Source organism: Chelonia mydas, chromosome 3 (assembly GCF_015237465.2).
Source record: "Chelonia mydas isolate rCheMyd1 chromosome 3, rCheMyd1.pri.v2, whole genome shotgun sequence".
In the NCBI taxonomy this organism is placed as follows: Eukaryota; Metazoa; Chordata; order Testudines; family Cheloniidae; genus Chelonia; species Chelonia mydas.
Window position 1 is genome coordinate 190,056,021 of NC_057851.1, and position 19,425 is coordinate 190,075,445.

The 19,425-nt window shown below is 42.8% G+C and overlaps 1 protein-coding gene across 2 annotated transcripts in view; it reads left to right on the forward strand.

Moving 5' to 3' along the window:
• KIF16B (kinesin family member 16B) overlaps window positions 1-19,425 on the forward strand; it is a 289,704-nt gene that overhangs the window by 238,176 nt on the left and 32,103 nt on the right. The window lies entirely within an intron of this gene.

The window sequence follows — 19,425 nt, forward strand, 5'->3', positions numbered from 1 at the left end:
GTTTTATTAGCAGCATAGTTTTTGATAGGCCGGTTACTACTGACTATATTTTTCTCTATATTTTTAAAATAGAGGAATTGTTATAATTAGCCATATTGTGTAAAAGTATTTTTAGATATTCTATCTTTTCAAAAATAAACATAAAAAACCGTGTAGGGATGATGAGCTGAAACCTGGATATATGCTTCTAGGGGTAAAGTGTGTAAAGTTCCATGAAATCAATGTGTACAGTGTGTTTAAGTCAACAGATAAACTTGTTCCAATAGGGCAAAATACTAGATTGCATATAGTAACTTAAACGATATGCTTTTGTCTTTTACAGATTGAGTTTCAAAATTTTTGATAAAATGTGTAAAAGGTTCTCATTAACATCTAATAAAAGAGAAGAAAGATGTTGGAATAGCATGTGTGGTATTTCATCTGTAGTGCGTGAAACATCTTAGCAACAAGAAATACTACAGCATCTGTACTGGTCCCTATTTTTTTCCCCATTTTCTTCCTCATAAATTTGTTCTCTTCATAAACACCTCTGTTTTTCTCAAATGCTGTGCTGACAGCAAAAAGGTGCCAACTTCCCGTGGCGTAGCTTGTGTGTTCACGCACAGATTCAGCAGTATTTTTTTAAAATGAAATTGGCAGGAGCTTCAGGAGTTACTATAGTACGACAGCCTTTTTCCCAAGTGCTTTGCGCAGATCCCTTTGATAGCTCCTTCCATCTTTACACAGCCCAATCTAGCCTGAATAGCTCCTTCTCGTGCTTCCTAAATTTTAGATGATTACCTTTTTGTTTTCTTGTTTTGTACTATTTTGAAGAATTTGGAACATGTTTTTTAAAAAATACATCATTGCCAAAAAGTGGGTATAATAAGATCTTCTGATCTTGAGAAATGGAACCCAATTTCATTGCTCTTTTTCATAGTTTGAACCTCTGAGTCGCCAAAGGTCCCCTATGCTACAGCTTCTGGGGGCATTACTATATGGTTTTTCACTATATTTAATATTGGACAAGAGCCATTCCTCAAACAATATGTCAGTCCCATGCTTCCGACCTAATTATAGCTTAGACCGGGGTAGTCAATTAATTTTTTGTCCAAGTCCAGATTTCTTGGTCAAAGTATAGTCAAGGTCCAGACTCCAGAGAAAATAATAAAAAATAACGATAATAATATGTAAATAAAATGATTTTGCAGTCTGTTCAAAAGCGTCTGGCAGTCTGGATTTGGTCCGCAGTCTACCTATTGATTAGCCCTGGTTTAGACCCACCTTTAACTGCTTTCTGCACAAACCAGCGTTCTCATTTTTTCAGTATTGCAAATTATTTACATCAGAAAAGCTGAATCTCAAAAATGAGGACATAAAATGTAGATTAGGTCATAAATAAATTAATCCCACTGATTTTTTTTAAGCCTTCTGCATCACTATTTCTCTTTCGTCCTACATCTGGACTATTAGAGGCTGAGGTGTATGGTCAGAAGCATGGTTTTTTTTCTCAGCCTCGTTGAACATAGTAATAATGAGGGCTTTAAAAACTGCTTGGTGAAAACTCAAACTGCCTGATTTTCAAAGGTGCTGAGCAGCTTCTCTTCACATCGACTTTCATGGAAGACTGGGTTGCTCATCACCTCTGGAAATCAAGCCATGACGCTTCTCTGTCTATATCCATCTCCATCCCTCATCACTGTAATGTCTGAGAAACCTGGTTAGAGCACTGGACCAAGTAGATATTGTTTGTAAAGCACTCTGAACATGAAAGATACTGTGTAATGTATATCCTTCGAGTGATTGTCCCCATGTGTAGTGCACTTCAGGGTTGTGCATGTGCCCAGGACTGAAGAATTTTCTTTAGTAGTGTCCGTGTGGTCTGCACATGTACCCTGCTCTTATCATCTACACCAATGGAATAAAGGGGACTCTCAGACCACTGGTATCATAGTTCCTTCTTACCGCTCGTGATCTAGGATGAAGCTTCAGGGTTCATACTGACTTCTTAGATTTCTCACTGTAAATAGTTCCAAAATATTTTATAGTCTTAGTACAGTTAGTTTGGAATTAGTTGAATAGGTGTCTGGTTCCTTTATCTTGGAAACCCCCCGTCTGGGGCAGGAAGCCATTGCCATATTCCCCTGTCTTCCGGCCCTCCAACGGTTGTAGGGAGTATGCCAAGGATTTCTGGCTTTAAAAGTTGTAATACATACCACAAGCTGTTCCTGGTCACAGACTAGCACAAAATCCTTCCAGGTGCAGGATCTGCAGCTTGTTACCGAGTTGCACTAAACAGTCTAGGGAGTTTTGCCTGAGTACGTTCCTCATAGAGGAAGCAATGCAGGTGGGAACAATCTCTGACTGGGGAGACCCCATATACATCAGCCTGAGGAAGGTAGAAGTGACCCTTTTCCAGTCTTGAGTGGCTCTAAGAATTCTCCCTCCAGCTCTGAGAAACGCTAGAGACCAGAGCAAGCAGGGGGAAGGGAGACATAAGCACTTCCATAAGGGTAAGAGGGAAGGTTCCCCATCCAAGCACTCTAAAATGGTAGATGTCAAGTGATCCTGTATCTGAATCTGTTGATTTGGATTATTTCCATTTCTCATGTAGGTAGCATTAATTAACAAACTGTGGATGATTAACTGAAAAACAGATTTCCCCATCTCTTTTTAATAAATAGCTTGGAAATAGGACTCCCCAAAATATCCATTCACGTATGTCTTGGGAGCATATCATCAGGGAGATGAGAAAATGCGTACACAAGTAGAGGTCTGATGCCAAGAGGTAATAAGTGTCTCCATGAAGTTACTATGCTCACTGTACTCGCTTTGAAGTGAGTGGGAGTTCACTGCGCAACTCCTCCCAGGAGTTGCTTGGCAACTTGTAAAATCAAGCCCTAATATAGGCTCTCAATCTGTTGAAGTGGATTGGTTCTGGCAACCAAATCTATATAGGAGGGCATGTTTTTTTGATGACATGTATCCTCATCCATATGTCTTAGAAATTCAAAGTCTAGAATGTAATTATCTATTATGCAACTACTTATAAGGACGTGTTAGGAGAATAAGCTGAATTTTGTAGGTATGTAATACGCATTCTGTAAGAATATGGGGAAAAGTTCTCTTTATGTTAAGGTCTTTCTATTGTCCTTAATTGTACAATTCAATTTAACAAAGCTCCTTTCTTCTCTATTTGTGCCCCATTCTGTGTCCAGAAGGTCCAGTTAGCACCTTCTTCAAAATTGACCTCCAGTCAATACAACATGATGCTCATGTGACTAATAGTCAATATTTTAGTTAATAAGTGTGGTGAAGATTTGAAATGTGTCTACACTTACTGGTGCTGGTCTCATTACTAGATGCAGTATATATCTAAAACTTTTACATGCTGTGGTTGTAATGTTACGATGGACTGGCGGTCGTGTGTTCTAGCACTGCCTTCTCTGTTGGATAGAATCAGAAGTGCTTAAATGTGACCTGAACCCAAAATGCTGCTACAGCCAAAGGGGAGCCTCATTTAGCTCAAGTTGTAGGGGCCCGTGCTTTAGGAGATGATGGACCTCATTTTTCCCTCTCTGTGGCAGTGATAGTGCAGTCTGACACACTAGTGCACAGTGACACTGACGTTGTGTGACATCTAGTGACAGTTGTGAAGTTCTGGGGGGAGACCCTGGCTCTATTACAATTAATTGTATGTGAACCAAACCAGTGAAGGTGATTGCATTTATTTTGATTTGTTTGGCTGCTACATACCATGGCCATTTTTTGGATACATTTCCCGCTTCAGCAAAGGAAACTATCAAAGATTGTCCTGTAGAACTTTCCAGTTATTCTTTGGCGATGTGAACCTTTCATGACGAATGTGATATTTTTCCCTGGGTAATTATGAATAAATGTATCCAAGAATCTTTTAGTGCTTTCAAACATGAAAGCAGTTGGGTGAAATCCTGGCTATTGAAGTTAGAAGCCAGGATTTCATGCCATGTTTTTGATTTTGTTTTTTAACTTAACACCACTTGCAATGCCTACAGTTTATGTTGCCATTATAACCCTCTGTAATCAGTTGCACGTAACTTCACCAAATTTTAGCCATTCCGGCTCCATCTTCCTCAGATTGATTATTCTATGTATGTATGTATGTATTCGTTTCAGTAATTTCCAAGAATTAGTTTAGGGGAAGGACCTTCTTTTGCCCATGTGGTGAAGGGCAGACAGAGGTTGGGCTGGAAGAAGGGCAGCACTGTTCCAAACAGGGAGACAGTATAAAGCCATCGAAGAGGGTCATATTGAAATGCTCCTTGTAACAATACCCTGTCCCCCAGGGCTATGGGATAGTGGAGGGATCAGATGTATCCTCCAGGAAAGTGGGGGGAGGGGAAGGGAGCAGGTGGGCGCAGCCTTAACACCCCCCCCACACACACACTCGACAAGGGGAGAGATGGAACAGGAATGACCTCTCTTTACCTCCCAAGGAGGAAGGGATATACTGCCCTATTGACTCCTATGTGTAGGAGGGAGAGAGGCTGAATGCTGGTCCCTCTGACTGGGCCTCAGGACCAGATGTAGGCTCTCGCCGGAGGGAATCCCAGCCTTCTGGGGTGGGACTTCCTGGTGCTTAGCTGGCTAAGGGTGGAAGCTAACTGTCCAGCCCAGCAGGAGGGGTGGGGCGCTTCCCCTGATGACAGTGACATCCGTTGGATTGGGAGGGATATTGATCCTGCTTAGCCACCTCCTCAAGACAGAAGGAGCAGCCAGCTGGTCACCCATAGAAGCCTGCAGAGCAGAGGAAGGATTAAGGCGACCAGACATGCCCCCAAGAAAACTCTCAGGGTAATTGGGGAGTGGGGTAGGAGCGATTGAGAGGATGGGGCAGTAGGGAATAGGTGTGATTGAGGGGCGCAAAACTTCTGGGGAGTCGGGGGGTCAAGTGGCTGCTGTGTCCCAGAGTCGGGAGGGAGAGGCTAGAGATGACACTGTTTGAGAGCTGAGGGAAGGGATCTTAGGGAAGCAGGAGCTCTAGGGATCTGGAAACAAGGAGAATGACTTGGGGAAGTGCAAGTGAGCCAGAGAGGTGGGTGGCAGGTAACTGCTGCGGCTGGGGAACAGGGAGGGCTGAGGCAGAGGGATGGGGAAGCAGGATGGTCTGGGAAGGATGAGGAAGAGGGAAGGGGTCCAGGAAGCAGGTACTTGTTTGAGAGGGGAATGGGAGCTGCTGCATGTGGGAGGGTGGTGACTGCAGGTGACTGTTTCCAAGTCACAAGAGTGCATGAGCTCTTCATGTCATTGCAAGAGCCCTGCAGCAGGGGCCAAAATCGCTTGTGTTGCAAAAGTTCATGAGAGTTGGCAACACGGCCCATGCAATTTAACTCTGCCCCTTTCTGTCTTTTAATTATGTAATCACAAAGTACTTTCTCCAGAGGACCCCACCACATTTAGTGCATGGGATGGATGGTGCTCACTGACTGAGTAGCTATTCAACCTTGATTCTTTTTCCAGCTTTTTAATACTTCACTTTGCAACTGTGAATGTTTTTCAACAGTTTTTTAAAATGTAATGCAGATGTATAATGTGGGGATAGCTCCATTTTTGATTTCACAAGGTAAATAACTTTGAATTGAATTTGGGAATTCCTGAGATGAGGATGCTGCCTCAAATAAAATGCTATTTCTTCCTAACTCCTCCCCTAAGTGGTGATGTTGAGGGATCTTAACTCACATTGCTGCGGAAAGAAAACCAAAGAAGAACGAAGATTTGCAAAACAGGAACTGGGACAGTAAGTAGCAAGAGCCAGTTTATAAGTAGGCGTTTTGGTCTAGGAAGAATCTTTAAAAATATAAGAGAAACTGAGGAGTTAAAGTATGTCTGAAAAATCACAAAATTATATCTGTTAAAGATTTTAAACAGCTTTTATGCTGGAAAAATAAGGCAGAGATCTGTGGATTGTAAATCCAGTGGATAGGGAGAAGCTGTAGACATGTTAATCTTGATATTAGTAAGGCTTTTTGACACAGTCTCACATGATAGTCTCATAAGCAAGGAAGGGAAATGTGGCTGCAAGGGAATTACCATAAAGCAGGTACACAACTGGTTGAAAGACTGTAGTGAAAGAGTGCTAACTATTCTTGGAACAATGGTTCACTGTCCAACTGGGAGGGTGTATCTAGTGGGGTCCCGCAGGGGTAAGTCCTTGGTCTAGTACTATTCGATATTTTCATTAATGACTTGGATGATGAAGTACAGAGTATACTTATAAAATTTGAAGATGACACCAAGCTGGAGGGGTTGCTAGCACTTTGGAAGATGGGATTAGAATTCAAAATGACCTTGACAAATTGGAGGATTGGCCTGAATTGAGCAAGATGAAATTCAATAAAGACAAGTGCAAAGTACTTCACTTAGGAAGGCGAAATCAAATGCATGACTACAAAATGGGGAATAACTGGCTAGAAGGTAGTACTGCTGAAAAGGATCTGGGGATTAGAGTGGATCACAAATTGAGTATGAGCTGACAATCTGATGCAGCTGCGGAAAAGGCGAATATCATTCTGGGGCGTATTAACAGGAGTGTTGTGTGTAAGACATGGGAGGTAATTGTCCCACTCTATTCAGCACTGTGAGCCCTCACCTGGATTCATAGATTCATAGATATTTAGGTCAGAAGGGACCATTATGATCATCTAGTCTGACCTCCTGCACAACGCAGGCCACAGAATTTCACCCACCACTCCTACAAAAAAACCTCACACCTATATCTGTGCTATTGAAGTCCTCAAATTGTAGTTTAAAGACCTCAAGGAGCAGAGAATCCTCCAGCAAGTGACCCGTGCCCCATGCTACAGAGGAAGGCGAAAAACCTCCAGGGCCTCTTCCAATCTGCCCTGGAGGAAAATTCCTTCCCGACCCCAAATATGGCGATCAGCTAAACCCTGAGCATATGGGCAAGATTCATCAGCCAGATACTACAGAAAATTCTTTCCCGGGTAACTTGGATCTTACCCCATCTAAAACCCATCACAGTCCATTGGGCCTATTTACCATGAATATTTAATTACCAAAGCCATGTTATCCCATCATACCATCTCCTCCATAAACTTATCGAGTTTAATCTTAAAGCAAGATAGATCTTTTGCCCCCACTACTTCCCTCGGAAGGCTATTCCAAAACTTCACTCCTCTGATGGTTAGAAACCTTCGTCTAATTTCTAATCTAAATTTCCTAGTGGCCAGTTTATATCCATTTGTTCTTGTGTCCACATTGGTACTGAGTTTAAATAATTCCTCTCCCTCTCTGGTATTTATCCCTCTGATATATTTATAGAGAGCAATCATATCTCCCCTCAACCTTCTTTTAGTTAGGCTAAACAAGCCAAGCTCCCTGAGTCTCCTTTCATAAGACAAGTTTTCCATTCCTCGGATCATCCTAGTAGCCCTTCTCTGTACCTGTTCCAGTTTGAATTCATCCTTCTTAAACATGGGAGACCAGAACTGCACACAGTACTCCAGGTGAGGTCTCACCAGTGCCTTATATAACGGTACTAAGACCTCCTTATCCCTACTGGAAATACCTCTCCTGATGCATCCCAAGACGACATTAGCTTTTTTCACAGCCATATCACATTGGCAGCTCATAGTCAACCTATGATCAACCAATACTCCAAGGTCCTTTTCCTCCTCCGTTACTTCTAGTTGATGCGTCCCTAGCTTATAACTAAAATTCTTGTTATTAATCCCTAAATGCATGACCTTACACTTCTCACTATTAAATTTCATCCTATTCCTATTACTCCAGTTTACAAGGTCATCCAGATCCTCCTGTAGGGTATCCCTGTCCTTCTCTAAATTAGCAATACCTCCCAGCTTTGTATCATCTGCAAACTTTTTAACCAATTCTGGGCACCACGCTTTAGGAAAGCTGTAATGTAAGCAGAGTCTGAATGAGCTCTCCCTTGAGCTCTAGTGCGGAACTTGGGGAAAAGACTTCAGGAGCAGACCTGGATTTGCATAGACACGCCTATTCTGCCTACCTGTTTAGCAGACAGAGCTGCTTAGCCAAAGTAACCAATTTTGCCTGGGTTTGGATTACAGTTCACTTTAGTAACGGGTAACGAAATGTTGTTGTTCTTAATGTATGCTTAAAAGGTGCCGGGACTACAGTTAGCATGTCTGGATTGAGAGGGGTCACCCTGAATTGAACCTCACTTGCTCAGCAGGCAGTAGGGATGCCAAATCCCAGTGACAATGAGGGAGGCTGAGGTCTCCACCTACAGAGTCCTAGACATCATTTGATCCTTCTCTCGCTAGTGTTCAAAGACAGGACTGGTTGGACTCAACTGAGAGGTTCCTTACTACCCTTGGGAATCACTAAGAATTGGGCTACGTGGTAGAATCTCAGAACCTGGCATCGCGGAAGTGGCAGTGAGCAGCAAGCCAACAGCAGTGTTAACAGTGGCAGAGTTAAGCGGCAGCAGTGAGCCAGTTGCAGAGGCAGCAGCCCCAGCAGAGGCATTGCTTGATGCTCCCCCTTCCCCTTTTTGGGGGTAGGAGGTGAACCCATGTGAACGCAGCTCTGAACCCTGGGCCTTTGTTGACCAAGGACAGCCAGTTGTGAGTGGGGTGCTGTGGAGGGAAAGGGGAGTTAAAGGGATGTTTGATAGTCAGACTTTCACACCACAAGGTGGGAAACTGAGGCAAAGAACACTGCTCAAGATACTCTGGGGTGGGTGTTTGCTTATGGTACATGCTTTTGAATCACCGTTGTGGGTTTTCCCAGATTAATGCTGGCTTCTCTTTCCCTTTTAATAGTTTTCTTTTGTTGTACACAGACTCAGCCCTTGCGAGAGGGGAAATATTGCCTCTTAGAGGCAACCATGCGTGGTGGTTAGTTTTCCCAGATCATTGGGCAGTTGAGACACTTGAGACAGTTCTGTTTTGTGTTGTTAAGAAGAACTCCTAGATATTGAACCCAACCTTGGTTGCTGCTGGCTCCACCTGTCAGAAGGGTCACATGGACAAATCGGAGAGCCCAGAGGAGAGCAACAAAAATGGCAAAAAGTTTAGAAAACCTGACCTATGAGGAAAGGTTTTAAAAAACTGGTATGTTTAGTCTTGAGACAATAAAACTGAAGGTGGAACCTAATAAGCCTTCAAATATGTTAAGAGTTGCTATAAAGTCTGTGATGATTTGTTGTCCTTGTCCACTGGAGGTAGGACAAGAAGTAATGGTTTTAATTTGCAGCTAGGGTGATTTAGGTTAGATATTAGGGGGAAGAGTCCTAATGATAAGGGTAGTTAAGTTTGGGAATAGGCTTCGAAGGGAGGTTGTGGAATCCCCATCTTGGAGGTTTTAAAAAACAGGTTGGACTAATACCTGTCAAGGATGGTCTAGGTTTACTTGGTCCTGCCTCAGCATAGGGGTTGCACTTGATGACCTCTCGAGGTCCCTCCCAGCCCTATATTTCCATGATTCTTCACAGTTCCATTGTGATCATCTAAGCTAACCTCTGGCATCGCTGTAGGACTTCCCAGAATCCGTTCCTGGTTCAAGTCAGATAGCTGTTACAGAACTAGAGCATATCTTTTAGAAAACCATCCAATCTGGAAGCTGGATCTCCAGCAATAGAGAATCCACCACAGCCCTTATTTCTAATCTGAATTTGTCTAGCTTCAATTTCTAGCCATTGGATCTTGTCTGCTTACCTTTATCTGCTAAAACGAAGAGCTTTCTGTTACCAAAGTTTTGTTCTCTGTACTTAGAGTATTAAGAGACTGTGAGCAAGTCACCCTGTAACCTTCTCTTCGTTAAACTAAACAGCTAGATCTTTGAGTCTATCGCTATAATGCATGTTTTCCAATCCTTTAATCATTTTTGTGGTTCTTCTCTGAACCCTCTCCAATTTATCAATGCCCTCCCTGAAGCGCGGACACCAGAACTGGACACAGTATTCCAGTAGTAGTCACACCGGTGCCAAATACAGAGTTACTAATCCCCAATCCTACTCGATATTCCCCTATTTACACATCCAAAGATCGCATTAGCCCTTTTGGCCACAGCACCTCACTGGAAGCTCATGTTCAGCTGATTATCCACCATGACCTCCAAGTTCTTTTCAAAGTTACTGCCTCACAGGATAGAGTCCCCTGCCCTCTAAATATGGCCTACTTTCTTTGTTCCTAGATATATGACTTTACATTTGGCCCATTTAAAACTGCATATTGTTTGCTTGTGCCCAGTTTACCAAGCGAGCCAGATCGCTCAATGACCTGTCCTCTTCATTATTTACCACTTCCCCACTCTTTGTGTCATCTGCAAACTTTATCAGTGAAGATTTTAAGTTCTCTTCCAGGACATTGATAAAAATGTTAAATGGCCTAGGGCCAAGAACGGATCCCCGCAGAATCCCCCTTGAATAGACCCACACAGTAATGCTTCCCCATATGCAATTACACTTTGACACTTATCACTGAGTCAGTTTTTAATCCATTTAATGTTTGGCATGTTGATTTTGTATCATTTTAGTTGTGGTACCAAATCAAATGCCTGACAGAAGTCTAAGTATGTTACATCAACACTGTTACCTCCATTCTCCTAACTCGTTATCTCATTTTTGAAAAGTATCATGTTAATTTGATAAGATCTATTCTCCATAACCCCATGTTGAGTGGCATTAATTATATTTTTAATCAAGTCCAGTATCAATTCCATTAATTTGCCTGGGATCAGTGTCAGGCTGACTTTCTTATAATTATCCACGTCATCTCATTTATCCTTTTCAAATACTGGCATAACCTCAGCTCTCTTCCAGTCCTCTGAAACTTCCCCAGTGTTCCAAGACTTATTGAAAATCAACATTAGTGGTCCTCAGCTAGCTCTTTTAAAACTGTTGGATGCAAGTTATCCGGAACTGCTCAATTAAAAATATCTAAATTTAGTAGCTGCTGTTTAACATCCTTCTTAGTTCCTGTTAGGATGGAAAGTATTTCCTCATTACCATATGACATGAATACATCAACTGGCATTTTCCCAAATACAGAATAGAAATATATATGGAACACTATTGCCTTTTCTGCATTATTATTGACAATTCTACGATTTCCATGTAGTAATGGACCAATAACACTGGTAAGGATTCCTTTTGTTCCTAAAATACTTTTTAAACACTCCTTATCCTTAATTTTGCTGGCCATAGAATTTTCCTTTTATTGTTTTGTTTCGATTAACAGTTTTCTACAATTCCAAACTTTTGGTTTATATTCATTAGTATCAACCGCTCTTTTCTTCCAATTGTTATGTGTGGGTTTGGAGTTTTTAAATTTGTTATACCTGGTTTCATTTCCTCTTTCAACCAGATTGATTTTTTTAAACAGTGTGGCTTTATTGGTATATTGTAAAACATTTTTAAACAGTTCCCCAAGACCATTCATTCTTTTATGTGTAAGTGGAGCTGCATTCTGTTAAAAAAAGTTACTACACAATAGCACTTTAAAACTTTTGATTAATTAAAAGAAACAATGAAAGCGCTCAGGGTTGGGATATCTGATTAATTATTTTCCGTTTGCAAAAAGAATGTATTATCAATCCTATTCAATTTTTGACACAATTAGTGATCCCTATTTGATTACGGAAAGCTGAATATTGGCTGGGATGGAAATATGAAGAAAAAAATGCATAGCAATATTGAAATGTATGTAAATTTGATAATGAAACACAAGGAGATATATTAAAAGTGAATGAGAGGTGTGGGGAAGAATGGTTTACTAAAGTAATAGGTGATGTATGGAAGAAGGAGACGGGATGGTAAAAGTTGCTATTAATTTCCCTTCTGGCGCTGAAGGACTGTTCTCAGACAAAAGGCTGCTGGCAACGTGATTTCTGTTTGGTGATCATCTGGAGAGAAGGGAACACATGGACTCCTTGAGGACAGTACTGTTACGGTCCCCATCACTATAGTATCTGAACATATGACAAAGAGCTTCTCAACACTATGCTGACAGTTGTGGGGGCATTTCAACTCATCAGGAGTGCCCAGTTTTCCCAGTGCTCAGCAGAAACGGCACTGTTGTCTATCCCGGCCCGGGAAGAGAGGAGCCAGAGAATGGAACTAAAAGGAGGAAGGTGGATCTAAGGAACCCTACATAGAGTCAATGCCTTTCTCCTCTACCTCCCCCAAACTGCTTGGGAAACTTTCTTGGCCTTCACCTACTGGCACTCCCTGACCTTTGTCAGCCTGACCAGCAGCAGCATCAGAAGCCAGGTATGGTGCAAACTTGCATGATCTTGGAGCTGAAGCAGCCAATTCTCGGGAAGCAGGTCGCTCTCGGGCTCCTCAGAGTGGGAGGTTGCCTTTTTCAGTGCTTCTAGTGGGAGCTACGTGTGGACTAGAGCAGAAGAAATTGGAAAGGGAGGTAGGGCTGGGGCAGTAAAAGAGGTGGTGGAGGAGAGAGACAGGAGTTGATTCTGTACACTCATTCCATGTGGTCTAAGCTTTCCCTCCATCCCTAATGTAACCTGACAGTACCAGACCGTGCGAGTCACCCAAGCCTCTCTGTGTGCCCCCAGTGAAGCTGTGCTCATCTAAATACTCATCTGTGTGAACTTGCCAATCACTTTCTAAGACTTCAGCACAAATTACCTCTAAGAGGTTGGGCTGTGGTTTCTCAGTGTGTCTCTAACTATGCCACAAGTACTCCTTTTCTTTTTGCGAATACAGACTAACACGGCTGCTACTCTGAAACCTGTAACTATGCTTGGTTTCTCTGGTCCCTTCAAAGAGTCCTTTTAGATGTACATAATCTTTCAATCCCCGTTATTCTGGAGGTTAAATGCACAGTTCTGCAGTGATCATCTTTAATTCCTGTAGATGTGATTCTCTTGCTATCCACTTATTTGCAGAGATGCAAAATAATTTAACGTATCTGCTGTTTCCTTATTTCCTCCCCGTTTCTTGAATATAATTATATTCAAAACCCCACAGTTTTCACCTTGGAATAGCAATGCATCTTCAAAGACAATTTCACACTCTGGCTGGTCTCCAGGTGTCTTATTATTTTCATTCCCTTATTATTAAACCTGTGCTTGTAACTGAAACTGACTTCTCATCCCTTTTCAAATTAACCCCGTGGTGCAAAATGTCAAGGATTCCCCAGCTCCATCAAATTAAAGTTACTGAAGCCCTGAACCCATTGACACCAAGGGGTTAACCTGTGATCCATTCTTTAATGTTCTCAGCTTTCTCTCAGTAGAGTTACAGCTAGATCACCAACCTGTTAACACTGTCATAAAACAATCCAAGAACTTTCTAACACCTGTTCTGAAGTCTTTTATTCTTGGCTAAGCTTGTAAATAGACCACACATTTTGGTCCTTTCCTTGAAAAGGAAAACTAAGTTTGAGGCTCGTAGTGGAAGCCAATGACCATTAAAATAATAATTAATAATAATCCCTTGTTAACATGCTTCAGGGCCAAAGCAAACCATTAGCTAATGGAGAGTAGGAGGAAACTTTCATTATGAGCAAGTTATTCCACAGCTACACAATGCAGGGTCTTTTGTGCCTTCCTCCGAAGGAGCTGGTGCTGGCCACTGTTAGAGACAGGGTATTGGACTAGATGGATCACTGTATGGCAGGTTGTATGGTCCTATGTTGTTGAGTCTTTTTGTAGGTTGGAGAGGGCTCACTGAAATGAGTACGCTGGACATTGTGAACTGTATTTCAGAGTTTAGTAAGATTAACACACACACACACACACCCCAACTACTGAATCATGACTAATTTAGGGGAGCCCTTTTTTTTTTTTGCTAAGCTGCTCCTGCCACCCCAAAATCTGGTAGCTAGGGGTTTGGAATCACCTAGAAGTCTTCTCTGCCTCAATATTCAGCGCAGCTGACAAGAAACCACTGTGCTAGCACTTCTGGGATGACTACTGACATTACTCTGAGTAGCTGCTCTGTGGACCCCAAGGGGACACCACTTGGAGGCATGGGTGTGGCCTCTGCAGCAAGGGCCTATATGGCCCTGTAATGGGGTATTCACCCCCACAGTGGCTATGAAAGGGTTAATGTAGATTGAGAAGGGGGCTAATTAATCCCCACAGGCCGCAGATGAGAGGAATCAGGTGGTTAAGCAATCCCCTAACTCAGGGAGGGAGTCCAGCTAGGGAGGAACAAGCTGGGCTGGATATATAAAGAGAGGGGGTGGCTGGAAAAGTCTGCAGTCACTCCTTGGGGGAATAGAGGTGTGTTTGGAGGCTGCAGAAACAGGTCACCTACAATTACTGGAGGGAGTTGGGAGGCTGGCAAGTCCAGATGGGGGTGGGAGTGCCAGACGGCAAGGAATGGGCTCAGGGAAAGGCAGTAAGGTCTAGAATGGAACAGACCTCAGTTGCTGACTAGAGGGTCCCTGAGCCCGAACCCAGAGTATAGCGTGGGCTTGGGTAACCCTGCCAGCCACTGAGGGGCAGTGAAGCGTTCCTGAGACTGCTGGTGAAAAGGGATTTTGATACACCCCAGAAGGGGAAACCACCAAGTGACGTGGCTGGAGGGCCAATTCACGAAGAGGCAGCCACAGCTCCTGGGGTGACAGAGGGGCTGCAGGCTGAGAGAGATTGACTGAGTGCAACAGCAGGAAGGAGCATCTGCCTCGCAGTGCTAATCCTCAGAACCACCAGGAGGCGGTGCTGTCCAGCGGTGGGTAGAGTGCCCCGTCACAGGCCCATGCAACTCTTCAACCTTCCCCAGCAATGGAGCTGGTGTCAGCTTCCAACTGCAGCCAGGTACTGAGGTCAGAAGCATTACTGCAGAGATTCCAGGGGGTGCAGGAAGGCTCTTCCACAGCTAAGTGACAGCTTGGGAGACTGAGTGGGTCATGTGGCCGAAGAAACTGTCCCTGGTTGAATGCTCTGAAATGGATGAGGAACTGGGCATTCATGGATAGCCCCCGACCATTCTCCACATTCCATCACCAACCCATCATTCCACCCACATACTGTGGGCTCTAGTATAACATCCATGGCCATAGTAGTAGTGAAGGAGGAGGTCTGGATTCAGAGAGAGCTGTTCAGGGAGTTAATTTTATATCTGCACACCTACCTAAAACAGCCCACACAGTGGGCCTGAACCTTCTCTATCCCACATCCCCTTCTTGGGTTGACCATCTTGGTTTAGCTTGTGCAGAATCTGGTTGCGTGACTAAACTCTGTTTTCTGGACATACAGACATGGGTTAGTCTGGAAACATACAAAGTGAAGACAGTACTGTACGTAGGTGGGTGGGGAAAAGAGGCATGGGAGGGGAAATGGAAATGGAGGTCGAGGTTGGAAATGCACTGGCTCACGAATCTCTAGGCACTTAAAGGTGAAAAGGGCAATTCTCAAAAAGAATTTAGGTGCAGTGTTTTGTTGCAGATAGATACTCTCCAATAATTATTTGAAGATCTTTGAGGCTGGGGTTGGTCAATCTCCTCCTATATTGGTCAAAATGTAGGATCCCTCTCAGTTTCACCTGATATTTATTTCTTCTAAATTGTCCTGGTGAGACATCAGAGAAGACATCCTAACAAATCTGAGCTGGTATCCATTCTTCCTAGGCTTCTGACGAAATTTGCTCAATAAAATCCACTTACTCTCCCCCCTAATTCTCTCAGTACATTAAATTAGGATATTAGTAACTAAATTATAACACACAAATTACCATTTATATCACGTAAAACTGTCTTTACCAAGCAACCATTTTCATGGTGGTGATTCCAGTATTTTACATAAAAATGGCTGTACACCAGGTAAATTATGTATTCCTACCTGCACGTGTTGCCAAAGATTTACACATGCAGAATAAATGATTTTCTACTTCTTAAGCAATAGCAATCCTAAGTAGTGCACTGAAACATTCATAACAATGGTCTAACATGAAAGGTACATTTTTCTCTGTAACCTGCTGTAATTACAGCGTATATCACTTCTGCCATAAGTAGATGCACTAGTTTTTCCCCCCCCCCATACAGTTTTAATGACTTCCTCCACTTGGAATGCAAACATTTTAAATTAAAAAATTAAAAATTTAAAAGATGATTGTTTCCTGGACAACAGAGGGGTTAGCATTTAATTCTCTTCTGTGTCATTTGTAAACAAATACATATTGTAGCTGATCCTAGTGAGATAATCGGCCTCAGGCTAATTGGGCCATTGGTACTTAAATATGTAAGAACTGAACTAATGTAACCTTCTTGCTGCTTAGTAGCATATTGATAAATCCTTAATTGGACTATAAAGATATCACTCAACTTCCCAAGTGGTTTTTTTCCCCTTCCAATTTATGGTGTTCTGTTCTGACTTAGTAACTTATTAAGTAGTGTGAACTGTTTGTTATGATTTTGATTGCTGCTCAGTCTCTCCCTAAAAATGTGAACTCTCCGGGTCAGAGGCTCAACTGATGTAAACTGGCATAGCTGATATGGCTGACAAAACAAAAACCGCCACAAAACAAGCTCTGTGCATATGTGGTATATTGAGCACCAGCAACCAAGTTCCTCAGCTCCTATCGATGTCATTCAGTGGGAGCTGAGGGTGCTTAGCACTTTGCAAGAGATCCTCAATCTTACAGTATGTTAAGAGAAATCATTTCAATGGGAGTTCTGCCTGAGTAAAGACTGAGTAATGATCGTAATTTGATCATTTAATTAATAACTGGTAGCCTGGAAGAGCAGCTCTAAAGATGGAATTGTGCAAATGGACTGGTCAGCAGCTCTAGTGAGAAGAAGCTGCACAAGCCTGTTTCTTCAGTCTTCTCTCTAAAATTAAGTAGGTGTCACTTACAACCGACAACTAACCTACTCACATTGAAAACACTTCCTAGAGGGGACAAATCTCTCCTTGTTTCAGTGCCGTGCCAGCCTTCTCCGTAGACTCCCAAGGAAATCACGCTTTGTCTCTGCATATGAGTGCTTGTACCTCAATAAAATCCATTGGCTGGCTTTGAGATATCATCGTGTGAGAGATTTTCTTTTACTTTTTGGCACTTTTTAATGAATACGAATCATTTAAAATACAATAGAGGGGAACAATTAAAAAGTCTTTAAATATCTACAGTATAAAATGACAGAAGATGAAAAGAGAAATGCAACCCATTTATTTGTAAGAAACATTGTTCAGCCATCCTGCCCACGTGGCTTTTGTGAGCAACTTCATAATCTTATCATGAGTTCTCTGATGACAATAATCTTATTGTGACTTCTCTTTGGTCTTTGGGGGAGGGATAGCTCAGTGGTTTGAGCACTGGCCTGCTAAACCCAGGATTGTGAGTTCAAACCTTGAGGGGGCCATTTAGGGATCTGGGGCAAAAGTTGGGGACTGGCCCTGCTTTGAGCAGGGGGTTGGACTAGATGACCTCCTGAGGTCCCTTCCAACTCTGATATTCTATGATTCCCATTCCTTCCTCATTGTGTTGTATGAAATTAGGTTACAAACTCTTTGGGGCAGGGACCTTGTGCAATTTATCTACAGGGAGCCAAGCATACCTTTTGGGTACCATAAAATAATGCATACAAAAAACAAAAATAGGAGATGGGGAGGAAAATGCTAGGGTATTTGGTCCCATCATTTTGCCCTATACAGAGGTCTATGTAATAAGGTAAATCCTATGGATAAACTAATATCAGGATGTGAACTGTCCTTTCTCAAGATGTCCCTGGTGTAAATCTTGCAGCTTGCCCTGAAGGTCAGCTGACTCAGGTTCTGTCAGACCAAGGTGGGGAACTGAGTTTCAAAGTCAAGGTCCTTCTTCCAAAAATATCCTGCTCGCTCCTCCCAGCCTAGTTAAACCAGTGGGCATCCAGCTTAAGCACTTCAGCTGATCTCCATCACTGAGGTAGTGCTTAATTTGCACTGCTTAGTTTACAGCAAGGGAGTTTTAGGTCAGATAAGAGGGAAAACTTTCTAACTATAAGGATAGTTAAGCCCTGGAAGAGGTTACCTACATAGGTTTCGGAATCCCTGTTACTGGAGGATTTTAACAACAAGTTAGACAAACCTGTCAGGAATGGTCTAGGTTTACTAAATCCTGCCTCCATACAGGGATGGAAGGGGTGTTGGATAGATAACCTCTTTAGGTCACTTCCAGGCTTACATTTCTGTGATTCTACGTATTCCCTGGCATAATTTATACTGTCTGCAGCAGACGCACAGGGATTGGTGCACTGGCCAAGAATCATGGCCACTGTCTGAGAGGGAAGAGGAGTGTGCACTTTCTGGGTGCGCTTCACTGGAGTAAGGATCTGGCCCTCATCAGTTTTTCCTGCAGCAGAACAAAGTGTGAAAACTAAGACAGACAGGGCCCTGTTGGTACAGATGTCTGGGATGCACAAACCCAGACAGCCGGGTGAGGTGGCCACACCACAGCTTGGTGCTTTCAGGAGACAGGCTGGCTTGCAAGGCCTCTATGCACCCCAGCCGTCAAGTTAGGAGTTGTGCTATTTGAGAGATCATATTAATTAGTTCCTGCATCATAGGCCTGACCCAAAGCCCACTGGAGTAAATGAGAGACTTCAGTGGGCTTTTGATCCAGCCCACTCTTAGGCTGGAGAAACACCCCATGTGTGGTTCTCTCTCCTGCTGGGTTTGTGCATCCCAGAAGTGTGGGTAAACATTTTACAAGCCCCTAGGTCATGTAAGATCCTAAATCCCATGGACTTTCAAAGGGACTTAGGAAGCTAAGTCCCATTTTCAGACATGCCCAAGCACTTCATTCTTCTCAATTTTACTTTCTTCTTCTACTTCTAGTCTTAGTCCCATCTGTATGGGGTTGGCTCTTTGAGTCCTCCTTCTCCCCACCAATCTGTCTTGAAGCAGTTCCTCAAAAATGCCACAGGTAATCATATCCTTTTGTATAACATCCATTCATCTAGTTTTGGGTCTTTCAACTCTTCTCCTACCCTCCACTTCTAAGTTTAACACCCTGTTTTCTGTATATTCTAACAATCTTCTTTTCACATGCACAAACCATCTAAGCCTGGATTCCCTCAGCTTTTCTATAATGGATGCCACCTTCACAGTTCTCCTAATTGGTTTGTTCTGAACATGATCTATCCCTGTATCTCCAAGTGGCCATCTTAACATTTCATTTCCACTGTAGTCAAGATCTGCTCCTGTTCTCTTCCTCAGTGTACAGCTCTGAATGCTACTCAAAAGTGCAGGCTTAATTCCCATCTTGTAGATCTGATGTGGCATTTGATAGGCATTTCCTATTGCAGATCACTCTGCTCACGTCTCTCCATTTAGTCCATGCCTTTCCTGTTCTGCTCATAAATTCATTGCTCAGTTCACCATTGTCCTCTGTTGTTGAACTTCTGCACCTTTTGGTAGTGACTTAGTCTCATTATCTTCCTGCAAGGCAACATCAAATCAATAGACCATATACCCATATTTTCATGCCATTTCTTTCACTCTCAATCTTCTCCT